The sequence below is a fragment of the Lycorma delicatula genome, chromosome 9, assembly GCF_047948215.1.
Source record: "Lycorma delicatula isolate Av1 chromosome 9, ASM4794821v1, whole genome shotgun sequence".
NCBI lineage: Eukaryota > Metazoa > Arthropoda > Insecta > Hemiptera > Fulgoridae > Lycorma > Lycorma delicatula.
In genome coordinates, this window is record NC_134463.1 from 44,551,081 (window position 1) to 44,564,980 (window position 13,900).

General features: G+C 33.0%; 1 protein-coding gene across 6 annotated transcripts in view; it reads left to right on the forward strand.

Annotated features, from left to right (window-relative positions):
• The first annotated feature begins 81 nt into the window (after positions 1-81).
• LOC142329675 (uncharacterized) overlaps positions 82-13,900 on the forward strand; it is a 178,454-nt gene continuing 164,635 nt past the window's right edge. For 5 of the 6 annotated variants that reach the window (XM_075374358.1, XM_075374359.1, XM_075374360.1 and 2 more), the window contains exon 1: positions 82-379. The gene's annotated coding sequence lies outside the window, so the exon portion shown is untranslated. The remainder of the gene's footprint in view (positions 380-13,900) is intronic. The other variant, XM_075374361.1, reaches the window with a different exon arrangement.

Genomic DNA, 13,900 nt, shown 5'->3' on the forward strand with positions numbered 1-13,900 from the left:
AATTTTTTCATAGGTTGAATTGCACCGCCAAAGAGATTGCGTCTAACTAGTTTACAAAATATCTGTTTTTCTCGGTGATCAGTTTGTGTTGTAGTTAGAAAGATTTATCACATTTAAATACGATGGTGTTAAAATATTACGTTCAGGGATACTACTGATGTATTACTTTCAGGAATATATGCGTAGTATTTTTGTTTGCTAAGGTGGCACCTACGTCAAGGGTGGTAATCTGGAATTTTTTCGCCGTTTGCGAGATAGTAGCGAGAATTATTGGAGTGTAGTGAATGTGTTTCGATAATCATTTCTTGTGTTGTTGATGAGTGTTGTTATCTGTATTTGATTATCCTGTTGTGCTAATAGTTTGAATTGTCATTAAAATGTAAGTATATTGTGTTTGTTCTGTTAAAGTCATTTATTGATTACAAGCGAAGTGGTATATATAATTGTTGAATTACCTTTCGGGTTGGGTGTGTGTTTTGTTTACCTTTTTAAGATTGTTTATAAGTAACAATTTATTTACCGTTTGCTTAATGTTTTTCTTGTGTCGTGTAACTGCTTTTTCTTTTCTTGTTAGTTAATGTATAGCTATGTAGTTAATATATGATTGGTTGTTCTTAAAAATATTTTGACAGTTCTACAATTCCTTACAGCGTAATTGAGTTAAACTGTTCTCCAGAGAAGTTGATTGTTTGTAAACCTTTGCAGTAGATCACTGTTGCACCTCCGTTTAATTTATTAACTATTAAGTATTTCATTATTACTTTGTGCAATTGTTTACGATAATTCTTTTACACTTGTACTGAAGACAGCAGTAGGCCGCTTGCAAACTAGGCCACATCTTTAGACAATACACCTTATGAAAGTTTGTTAGATCCAGTATAGCATAATATAAAGATAAGTAACCTTAAAACTATAATCCTAAAATAAAATATTTTAGTAGTTTGGTATTGAATATTTAGGCCAGATTTGAATTTAATTTATCGTGAACATCCTCTGTTTCCAGTGTTGACATTTAATGTAGTTGAATTTGTAATTTGAAGACAGATTTTTTTTGCACAATTAAAGTGCACTTAGTACATATAAATATAAAAAAAGGTTCCCTGCTAAGGGTTCATATCTGTCTGGGAGCTGCACATGCCTTTTGATGAATCCAGTTCCTAGACTGGGGATAAGATACAGTTTTTGGTTTAGTGGGTTCAACTCCCACATACCTGGGGGGTGTCATGCTTCGCCTTCTGGGCCTGCATGGCTCCAAGGAGTGATACCAGCATCTTTGCTCCTACCATTTGGTATGATGCCCAGAGACTGAGGTATTTCCATTACTATGCACACTAAATGAAAAAAAGTGAGATTTTAATTTTAATGAACTATTAATTGCCATCATGCTATTTCTGTTTAACTGCTTGTTTATTTTATGAGACAGTCCTCTGTGGTTTCAAAGAAGTATAGAAAGATTAAAAATAAAAATTAGCCCATTTAAAACACTCATGTATTTGTTTAAACTATGCCATAAAATTTTATAATAATGATCAGTTTCTATGAGAAGAGAAATACATCAGTTTTATTAGAATGCTTAGTCAGTGCAGGTTTTGTTTTGTTTATAATTTGGAATTACGAGCCAAATGGTTTTAATAAACGTTAGTTGATCCAGAGATTAACTTCATTAATTGAATTTAAAATACCAATAGTAATTCAGTTTCTTTAGAACTCAGATCCAGTTAAATGCAATCAGTTAAGTAAATAATTAATTAAAAAAATAGAAAATGCTTGTTATTGATAATTATCCAAGTTTCATGAGTTTAAGTGTTTTGCTGATCATTAACCGTAATCTGTTAGGGCATTGACAGAAATACTTTTTTTTTTTAAGTTTTTCTATATATAATGATAAAGAAATTAATTTTAAGTACAAAGTAATTACTCATTTCAAATTTAAATTATTTACTCAAATCTACTGACTTAAAGGAATCATTGTAAAAAATAAAATAAAAAACTTTAATCTATATTAATTTAATCATTAATATAAATATTTTAATGCATATTTTATAATTGTTTATAGTAATTATAAATTATCTTATGTTTAAAAAAGAAAAAATACTATTACTTTCTTTTTTTAAAGTCTTTTAATTGAATATAGAAAATAATAATTGCATTTTTATACCCAGTTATTCTAATAAAGGTTACTAAGTATGTTTTAATGAGAATTCATTGTCCAATTTGTACACTAATTTTGATCAGCCACTTTGTATAGTGGCTAGGCCACTAGCTGGCCTCTAAATTGGCAGATCTCTGGTTGGTTCCCTGCAAGGATTTGGCATTTATCACCTATCATGTCATCTCTCTCACCTCCTTCATCAAAATATTTATGAGGTTGTAATATTAAAATGAAATAGCTGAGGAAATAATTATCAGATTATGAGTTAAAAAATACAAAATAAGTTGTAGAGTTGTAATTTCTCATTCATCATAAAATTTCACATGTAGTTTTGTTAAAACATTTTTTATCCCAACAAAATAGATATTAAATAATGCTAGTTTTTTTTTAACTTAGAAAGTTTGTTTTAAGCGATTCATTGTGCATCCAATTTATAATCAAGTCATAAAAATAAAAAGTAGTGCATATTCTTTTTGTTCTTCCAGTCATTCATTTTTAAAATAGATTCCTCATGTGAGGGCTGTTTACTTATTTTTTGTCATATAATTTAATTCATCTTTTTTATCTTCTGACTTTACCTTTTAAATTTTGGTTTTAATTTCATCCAAAGAATCAGGATCATCATCACTGCAGCACTGTTGACTACTTGCATTAGCATTGCATTTGTTTAAATGTTAATCCTAACAAAAGCTATGTATTTACGAACACCATTGTTAATCTTGAGCTAACTTAATAAAGGATGCCCATACATTATTCTATTTTAAGTTAATTTCAAGTTATATTATGTGCAAACTGTGATAAAATAATTCCAATTTTTAACAATAGAATTTATTTTCAATAAAAAGAACATTTTTAAATTTCTGGATAACCATTTATTCTTTTGATAGATTTTTTGTTACTGGTATTTTACTGTAATTCTGTGAATAGAATGCAAGTATATTAATTATGTATGATTAATCTTATCTGGTTATCTGAAGGACAATTTCCTATTTATGTTCATAAAGTTTGCATTATCCAACTCCTTCAGCATATCAATATGGATAAATACAAATTAAAAATGTGCATTTAAAATATTTTTGTTAATTTACTAAAAATTTCAAGAATTTGTGTTTGAGACTAGCCTGTTGTTTTACAACCAGAAGCGGTCGCAGTGCAATACTAATTTAAGAAGCTGACAAATTTAAATTTGAGGTTTATTTTGAATATTTTTTTAATCAGTAAAGCAATAATATTAACAATATTGTATACACCAATATTTTCAAAATTTTGTTGTATTGTACAGTGTTGTGCAGATTAATAGAAACATTGCACTACAGAGGGAAATTTCAGTTAAGTTAGTCATATTGTTCTTAGTAAGAACAATTTTATTGGTTATATTTTAAAGAGCTTTGCTCACAATTTGTCCTTCATAATTTTTTTTTGTCTTTAGTCATTTGACTTGTTTGTTGATGCAGTTCTCCAAGATGCCCTATCTAGTGCCAGTTGTTTCATTTCAGTATACCATCCCTTGACAATTTGTTTTACATATTCTAAACGTTACCTGCCTGCACAATTTTTCCCATCTACCGGTCCCTCCAATATCAAAGTGACTATTCCAAGATGCCTTAAGATGTGACCTATAAGAATGCCACTTCTTTTACTATATTTTAACAAATGCTTCTTTTGTTTATCAATTTGTCAAAACATCTCTTCATTTGTCACTTTTGATTTTTGACATTCTCCTATAACACCACAATTCAAAAGTTTCTGATCTTTTCTTCTCAGGTACAATAAGTTTCACTTCCATATAAAGCTACGCCCCAAACATATACTTTCAAAAATGAAGTTTGAATTAATTTTTGATGTAAACAAATTCCTCAGCTTTGTCCATCTTTAGTAAATCTACTTCCCAAATAATAAAATTCTTCTTCCATAGTCTTCTCTCACCCTATTTTTATATTCAGTGGTCCATCTATTTTATTTCTACATTTCATTACTTTTGTTTTGTTCTTGTTTATTTTCATGCGGTAGTTCTTGCGAAGGACTTCATCCAACTTTAAACAATGAATGACATGCCATTCATTGTTCTAAATTTTTTTACTCTCAGCTAGAATTACTATATCATCAGTCAAATCATTGCATCTTGGTCTTTTCAGCTTGCTCTGTTACTCCGGATCTAAATTGTTCTTTATCATTATCGACCACTAGTTCTATGTAAAAATTAAAAAGTAACAGGGATAGGGAACATCCTTGTCAGACTCCCTTTTTTACTACTGCTTCTTTTTTATGCTATTCGATTATTACTGTTGCAGTTTGATTCCTGTAAATGTTAGCAATTGTTCTTATATCTCTAACATTCCATTCCAGTCCAAGTCATCAAATGCCTTTTCTAAGTCTATAAATGGTATGTATGTTGGTTTGTTTTTTTTTAATCTTCCGTCTATTATTAATCTGAGTGCTAAAATAGCTTCTCTTTTTCCTCTACTTTCCCTGAAACTAAATTGGTCTTCTAGCACTTCTTCTGCTCTCCTCTCAATTCTTCTGTGCAAAATTCTAGTTAAGATTTTTGATGCATGAGTAGTTAGCTAATTGTTCTGTATTCTTCACAATTATCTGCTCCCGCTTTCTTTGGTATTATGACAATAACACTCTTTTTGAAGTCTGACAGAACTTCCCCTTTTTCATAAATATTACACACCAGTTTGTATGATCTATCTATCGCTTCCTCACCTGCACTGTGCAGTAATTTTGCAGGTATCCTGTTTATGGAGCCTTTCTGCCATTCATATCTTTTAATGCCCTATTAAATTCAGATCTCAGTACTGTATCTCCATTCTCTTCGACCTTTTCTTCTTCCTCTATAACATCAGTTTCTAATTCATTTCTTTCATATAACTCAACATATTCCACCCACCTGTCAACATTTCCTTTTGTATTATAAATTGGTGTACCATTTTTGTTTAACACATTAGATTTTAATTTATGTACCACAAAATTCTCCTTATTTTCCTGTATGCTCAGTCTATTTTACCAATGATCATTTCTCTTTCCACTTCTGAAACTTTTTTTTAATCCACTCTTCTTTCACTAATTTGCGCTTCCTGTTTTATAGTATTTCTTAATTGTCAATAGTTTCTTTTACCTTCTTCATCACTAGCATTCTTATACTTTCTATGTTCATCCATCAGCTGCAATATTTCCAAGCTTTTCTACCAGTTCTCTTTGTTCCACCTACGTTTGCTTCTGCTCACGTAGAATTTAACTATTTCCTTTTTAACATTCTATTATTCTTGTTCTATAATTTCTACCTTATCTTTTTTATTTAGACATCCTGCAATGTCCTCAAAAATCTTATTTATATCCTCTTCCTCAAGCTTCTCTATATTTCACCGATTCATCTGGCTCCTTTTCTTCAGGTTTTTAAACACTAATCTACATTTCATTATCTCTAAATTATGGTTGCTATCAATGTTTTCTCCTGGATATGCTTTGCAGTTGACGAGTTGATTTCTAAATCTTTGTTTAACTATGATTTAATTTAGCATGAAGTTATTAATGCAATGTTTTTGTATAGTTATTCATTAGATTTGATCAATTAATGTAGTTACTGGATTTGTTTTATCCTATATATTGTGTAATTGTTTTTATTGTCATCATTCAATTTAATTTTTTAGATGGATTGTATATGAAAAAAAGTAAAATCATATATTTCCATGAACATTCTTTAACGTCTCAATTTCAAATTGCAACTCAATGTGGGGTAAGTTAAGAAGCTAGGTTGTGAATACCTGTGTTCTTTGGTGGTTGGGTTTCAATTAACCACACATCTCAGGAATGGTCGACCTGAGACTGTACAATACTACACTTCATTTACATTCATACATATCATCCTCTGAGGTAAAACTTTACGGTGGTTCCGGAGGCTAAACAGAAAAAGAAAGTTAAGAAGCTGTCAGCTCTATTACCTGCCAGAAAAAATAAACCAGTTCTATTGAGGTATGAAGAAAGGGAAAATGTGACAGAAGAAAAAAAAGCTGCTAAAAGAGATGATGTCTTTTTGGCTTGATTATCTGAACTCCATTCTTAAAGATGAAGTTGTGATTTGGCCACCATCTTGAAATGGTGAAATATTTGGTAATGTTTGATAATAGTCCTATATTCTTTACAGGTATAAAACCTATGTTCATGCAGAATTTCAGCTTAATTGATCGAGTAGCTTTTGCGTGAAGAATAACAGACTGACAGAAACCAAACTCTCTCTCTCTCTATATATATAATAGATATGCATTAGTACCAGCATATCTGCATTATTCATCCACATGGCCACCATTCACATTTTAACATTTATTGCTCCTTGACAACTGCTTTTGCAGACCTTTATCGAAGATAAGATATTTATAAATTGCATCCATCAGCCCCAGCTCCAAAGTTTCAAACCACTGTGAAGACAGCCGGCTGTCTTCACAACAAATGGCAGTTTGGTGCTATGTTCAGTCTAGGAGAGGTGGTTGAGAAACTTTGCCATCACCCAAAGGCAGTAAAGTCTGCATTTCATGTGAATATGATCTTGCTTTGTCCTGTAGAAGATGAGATGTATTGTCATCTTCACACTTTATCATACAGAAGGAAAACATTCTTTGTGAGAATTCCACATTGTTTGTTTTGGATTGACCCCTAAAATTTCTTCACCGTTTCACTATACAGTTTTTACATTGTTATGTTCCCAAGCTCCATGAATTCTGCCAACAAAATTCCTTTGCAGTTGCGTAACAGTAGATTTTTATTTGATTGTATCTGCCTGGATTTGTTTTTTATGTACGTATTTGTGAATCCTTTTTTGAATTTCTGACGTAAATCTCCCACATTGTTTCCACTCATTATTCTTATTACTATTGCTAAACACAATCATCTGTGGAACTTGTTAGTTAATGTTTCTTTCATCTTACAAAAAACGAATTGTGCTGTATACTTCACAATGTGCAGCAGTAGCAGTGATATTTTCCATTGACCGAAATTTAACAGTACTGACTAGATCAGATGGCAAGTGGGAATTTAATGAGATTATAGATTGCTGATGACACTATGCATTTGTCTTATTATGATCACCAGTTTTTTTTTAACATTAACTAGTTGATTCTTTAAAAAATAGTGTACTGTATTGTGAATGAATTATTAATTAACATTATCAGATTAGAGTTATTAACTGGTTAGTAGAACACCGGGACCCATCCAATCTGACAGAGAATTCATTCTGAACTACTGATAAAAAATTGTTTTAAATTAGTTGAGATTGTGTAAAAAGATTTTGTTCATAATTTAAGTGAGGATAAAACTGTCATATTTATTTCATTCGGTCTTGAAATATTGGACCTCCTTGTTCCATTATATTTAACAGATTTGGAGTTTGCAAACCAGTGTTTTGCAGAAACGTTTTCATTAAGATTTTGGTTTTAAGGTTATGAGGAAGATAAGTAATTTGTTATAATATATACTTAGAGACTGGTATTTAAAGATATTTTCAGAATTGTCAACTGTAGTAAAAGAAAAAAGGTGACTACTATGTTGAAACGCCTACAACTGTGGGTTGTTTCTGATGTATAGCTTACACATACATACATGCACAACTTAATTTAAAATATTTATAATTTTTTAGCATGCGTCCGCATACCGTATTTAATTCGTGGCGGTACTAGCGGCGACGGTCGTCACTAAATAAACCAATTTAATCTCACAACTTACATAGAACAAATTTTGCTTGTGCAGTCGATAGCTGGGGTAGCCGGGAGGCTTAACGCACCAGTTATCGAGTCAACCGAGCGATCGAGTTCGAGAATATCCAGACCGAGTTATCTTTTACACTTAAAGTGTTATTCATTTACTTAATTCTACCGCTGACCTGTGACGTCACAAGATAGTAGTTTAGAGCATTTTTTGGGGTGGGGGTGTGATTTGAAAAAAGGTTTTTCGCAAATATTGTTATTTTTTAATTGTTAACAAATGTGTCTAAGAAATTATGACCTTAGGCGAGATCTCGAGAAAACTGAGGATGACCTTGCTCTACAGCCTCACCCCCTTGACCTTTTATGTTGAAAATTTAGTGGCATGAATGCCTCATATATAGAAATAATCTGACCAAGTTTGGTGAAAATCGGTCCAGTAGTTCTGGAGATATTTATTTAAGAGATAGTGATTTAGAGGCCAACACCGAATACACGTTACATTAGCATCCGGAAAATTTCCATCTGATTTTTTGGATTCTTTAGGTGTCAAAACGTTAAGATTCGGTGAAAACCGCTTATGCTCAATTTGGACCGATTACAATACTTTCCCTTCTAGGACTATAGCGCTATCTGGACGGGAAAATAAAAAGAATTTTTAAAATAACAATAATATTAATGTGGAAATTATCAGTCATTAAGCAGATTTATTAATAACAATAATTATAGGAAGTGTACTTTTTGAAATGTTGAAAGATATATTTATCCTACTTAATAAAGTTTGGTATACGCTGGCTTTCAGAGTTAATCCGCAGTTAAGGACACATGAATGAAATACCTTAGTTAAGAACGTATGAAATAAATTAAATTTTAGATTTGTATTAATGGGATAAACGTGTGTGTCAAATAATAAACCTACCAGTTAAAAATGGAATATGATTTCAGAGCCTGCTGTATTCAGTGGTTATAGTTGTCTGTTAATAAGGAAACAATTTATGATCTAGTTGTGTCGGTAGGCTACAAATGGGACAATCATTCATTCTTACTTTGTTGTGTGTGTTTCTTAAATAATTGTAAAAATATTTATAACAAGTGGGTATATCTTTCCTGCCCTTATATATCTTACACTTTTATTTATAACGTGTTATAATTGTGTACCTCTTTCTGTAGCGTTTTATATATATATATATATATATATATATATATATATATATATATATATGTGTGTGTGTGTGTGTGTGCGCGCGCGCGTGTTTTAATATTTAGTGCTTTTGATAGCGTAGTTATAATTATGACAGTGACTGTTGTTTTTTAATTTTCTAGTTTATTAACGAGAAAAATAGTAGATGGATTACAAAAAGTAATTTATTGTGATTTTTATGTTGAATGATTGAAATTCAGTTACTAGGTTAATGTGAGAATTATAAATTTTATTGAGCGATTATTTGCTAAATTACCAAACATAGCGTAGGTTACAAAAAAGCTATGTTAAAACAGATTTTGAAATAAAATAGCAGAAAAGAAAATGTTTAAGAACTGGTTTATAATGCACAAAAAAATCAGTACAGGATTTACATTTTGATGTACAAGGAGAAGAATGAGATGGGTGAAAAACTGATTTATAAAAAACTGCCCGACTGTATCTGGGAATTGAACCCGATACAACCGACCTTGAAATCAGTACCACAATAGTTGGCTACACTGGCTGGACCGGCCAGATGGTGGTGAATGTTAAACGGTCATTATTAGAAATTATAAAGAAATTATTAAAAATAAATATAATTAATTACAAGTAATACAGGCAATCCAGCCTGTAATTAGAAAGTTAACGCAACCCATTTAAAATAACAAATCAGTATATGAAACAAATTTTTTAATTTTAAGAAATAAATAAATATTAAATAATTTCATTACTTAAAAATAATTTTGTTAATACTAAATGTTCGAAATTCCCTTCGTTTTTCAGGTATACAGACATCAATAAGTTTGTTCATATTAGAGACCACTTTTTTTTAACGATTACATCGCTGCTATTTCGACTTCATTGTTCCGTTTTAGTCGATTAATTGTGGGATTATTTCTGAACAATTTTTCTTTTAAATAACCAAAATTAAAAAAAAAGTCCTTGGGAGATAAATCTTGCGACATAGGTGGCCGTTGACCTCAGGAAATTGAATTTCTTCCCAAACAACTCGCGTAGCAACAACATTATGTTATTTGCAACAGGAACGGCGGAAAGACGATGCTTCCGGCAATCTTCTTCCAATAGCGCTATGAAGTAGTTTATAATCTGATAATCTGCCGCTGGCGTTCAGATGTTACTGTTTCCATGAAAAATATTGTGTTCGTTATTTTATTTTTTGAGAAATTTTCCACCAAATTCTTATCTTTTTTGAGTGCAATAAAGTTTGTGGAAAATATGAGGGTTCTCACCATTCACGTATCGGTTGTACTGGAGCGATGATCCATTAAGATGAAACCATCCCTCGTTATTAAAAAAATAATGTTACCCGAGATCCGAATATCGCAGCGAACAAAACGCATAATCTGTTCCCAATAATGTTGTCTTTTTCCATGATCGGGTTTTTGCGATTCCTGCATGACATATATACGGTATGGATACAATTTTAAGTTCTTTGTGGCTTTGCGGACAATTCCGTATTAGATTCCAGTCTGCTGAAAAAAGCCTTCTTATTGACTTTTGAGGTGGTCGTTCAAAGGATGCACAGACACGTTCTAAACATTCGTCTTTTAAAACTGCTGGCCGACCGGATCGTTTTCGTTCACGTACACACTGGTTTTTCTAAAACAAACGATTATGAGTGAAATTATTGTCTTTTTGGGTACGTTTGATCGTGGAAAAGCTGCAGCAAAGACTTTCTGGCACTTTAAAGATGATTGGTATAACTAACTCTCATGAATAAATGCACTGTGTGAAAAGCAACGTAGTCTATTTATATCATATGCCACTAATATAAATTAGGGAGAGATTACTTGATTGTTGTTATGTATATGTTATTGTTTCAAGGTGAAGGAAGCATTACCGACTCGCTCGGTGCCAACCTTTTTTCTTCTCCTCTTTACCTCCGGGAATCACCGTAAGGTATTACTTCAGAGGATGATATGTATGAATGTAAATGTATGTGCAGTCTCGGGTCAACCAGCTCGGTGCCAACCTAAAAGCAAATTTCCAATTTCAGTGAATTAATGAATTCAGGGTTGCGTAATTTTTTTCTCACTTGTGTAGTAAATATGATTGTAATAAAAACGAAACATAGATATATTAAAATGTATGAAAAATAAATGATAAAGCCGGAAAAAATTTAGACCTAAATTTGAGAATTTGAACGTCTAATTAAAATGTGCATCCAGTAATATTTTATATATATATAAATGGTTCCGGGACATTTTTCTTCTTTTCTTAAAAGTGGAAGCATAAAAAATTAAATTTTCTTATATCTTTATTTATCTGCATATAACATAGCCCAGGTGAAATAAATCAAAAAGTTTCTTTTTTTTATTACTTTCAAGCATTATTAGTACTGCACATCTTAAAGGTGAGTTTTTTTCAGGTGCGCAGTTAACAACAATTTTGTTGGATACTTTACTTGCTAAGGGCTAATATTAACTACGAATGCGATTTGAAAGAAAAAGTTACATTATGTTGAAACAGTTGTTTAATAACTTTACGGTGTTATCGTGTTTTATAATACTGTTTAAGATTTTTTTCTCCTGGTAGAGGGGCAGAACATCAAAATATTTTAAGATAGTGTAGGATATATTATTAAGACTCATTTAGAGACAGCGAATGTAAAAGAAAAACATTCGTATCAGTTCAGTGGCTTTCAGTGCTATAAAATTTAAATTGATAATATTTATTTAGTTATATAATGTACTGTTTATCTGAAGCATTTTTGTTCTTATTGTTTGTCGATACTCAGTTTTCACCTGATCTTGTGAATTACAAATAATTCTGTGTTTATTATTAGAATGTAATTTTTAGATGGCATGTGTGGTAGTTGCAGTAATTTTTACTTTCAAGGCTACAACTTTTTTCCTACTATATAATAACTATAGCTGAAATGGGAATGTATATAGGTTTGTCCAGAATTTCGATGTCGGGGTTTTTTGCGAATGTCGATGTTTCAGATTTTTGAGTAAAAAAAAATAAATAAATAAAATAAATGTATGAAAGTTTCCAAAATATATTTTTACGTACGTGAGTTGGCCCTTTAATTATTTTGATTAATTTCTCTGGACTGGTTCAACATAAATTCTTTGTAAAAAGGCTCAGGAAAGTTTTGTATGTGTGACAACAAATTTTTGGAAAGATTAAAAGAGGAGAGGGGGTTTTCTTGTGGCTATTTTGAACTTTTGACTTATTGTATATTGGTCGTAGAAAACTGAGCCTTGCACGATAAAAGTACTTAATGAAAGTACTTAACGTACGATATAAGTTATTTAAAATTCTAGAACTTTAAATAATTCGGCACAAATTAATTAATTTGGTACAAATATTTTTCTATGTATATACGAGGATATCTTTAAAGTAAAGACCGCTGGGAAATTTCTCTCCTTAAGGTCTGTGTCGTTCACGGCCACGCTAGTAATGTACACACTGCATTGTTGTCTGAAGTTGTCGCATTGTAGTATCTTTGATTACGTGTGAATTATTACGTTATAAAATGATTAAGAAAATCGATGTTGCCGCCGACTGTGAAATATGTGGAGTCTTACGTTTTTTAAACCATCAAAATGTTAAGCCGGCTGATATTCATAGGCAGTTGGTTGCTGTGTACGGTGATTTAATCACCGTACAGCAACGCGTCGATGATGAAATCAGAAAAGATCGTCGCTTAACGATTTCTGACCTGACCCTTCGTTTTCCTGATGTTTTAAGAGCTGTTATCGGTTGCATTGTTCATGACCGTTTAGGCTTCAGAAAATTTTGTGCACATTGGCTGCCGCACGTCTTAACGGAACGTTAAAAAAAAATCCGAATGGGATCTGCTTTGAAATTTTTGATGCGCTACACTGAAAAAGGTGATGAGTTCCTTAATTCAATTGTTACCGGCGATGAAACATGGTTTCGTATTACACGCCACAGAGAAGACGGCAGTAAAGTGAATGGCGTCATCTTCAATCACCAACCAGACCGACAAAGGTCAAGCCACAGCCATTTGGACGCAAACTAATGGCCACAGTCTTTTGGGATCGGTTTGGCATACTGCTGATAGATTTCACGCCGCGTGGAACGACTGTAAATGCAGAAGCATACTGCGGTACGGCTTCTAAGTTACGGCGCGCCATTCAAAACTGGCGACGTGGGCAGCTGACCGACGGCGTTGTCCTTTTTTTCCTCCTACATCCCCGAGCTGGACATCCAATTAAGTATACTCGACTCGGGGACGTGTCCTTTCCGGATCTTTTAATTGCCTGCCTCTAATCTCCGGTCTTTCCTTTTGCCAGTCTCAAACCGACGGCGCAGGAGCTGAAGCCGCCAAAGCGTATCCAGAACTCACACCGCCGGCCGGGTCTCGGCCTTTTCATTCATTCACACCTAACGGACCCCAGGAGTCCCCGCTCCATCACGGTAACCCACACACCAGGACATGTGAGCCCTCAGGAACGGGGCTCTCCGCCCAGCCCTGTTATAAACTACAACCCTCAGCATCCCAGTCGTCGTGCCTCATCTTCTTTAATTCTGAGGACTGCTCTTGCAGATATTGCAAAATTATGCCAGTTTCCGGACATAGCCAAGAGCCACTCCGAGAGCTGCTCCGGTCGGGTATGCATCAGTCCTGCATTTATACGATGACCTCCCATCGTCTGCACACAAAAATAGTGTGTTCGGCATCGTCAACCGCATCGCAGTAGCAACAGATGGGTGATTCCCTCCTGCCAAACCTGTGCAGTTATTGTTCAAACGCACCATGTCCCGACATGAGTTGCGTTGTGTGGTAATCTAATTCGCCATGAGAGCGATATAGCCAAGCATCCAGGTCCGGGATTATTCTTCTGGTCCATGTGACCACTGCTGAACCCGCCCATG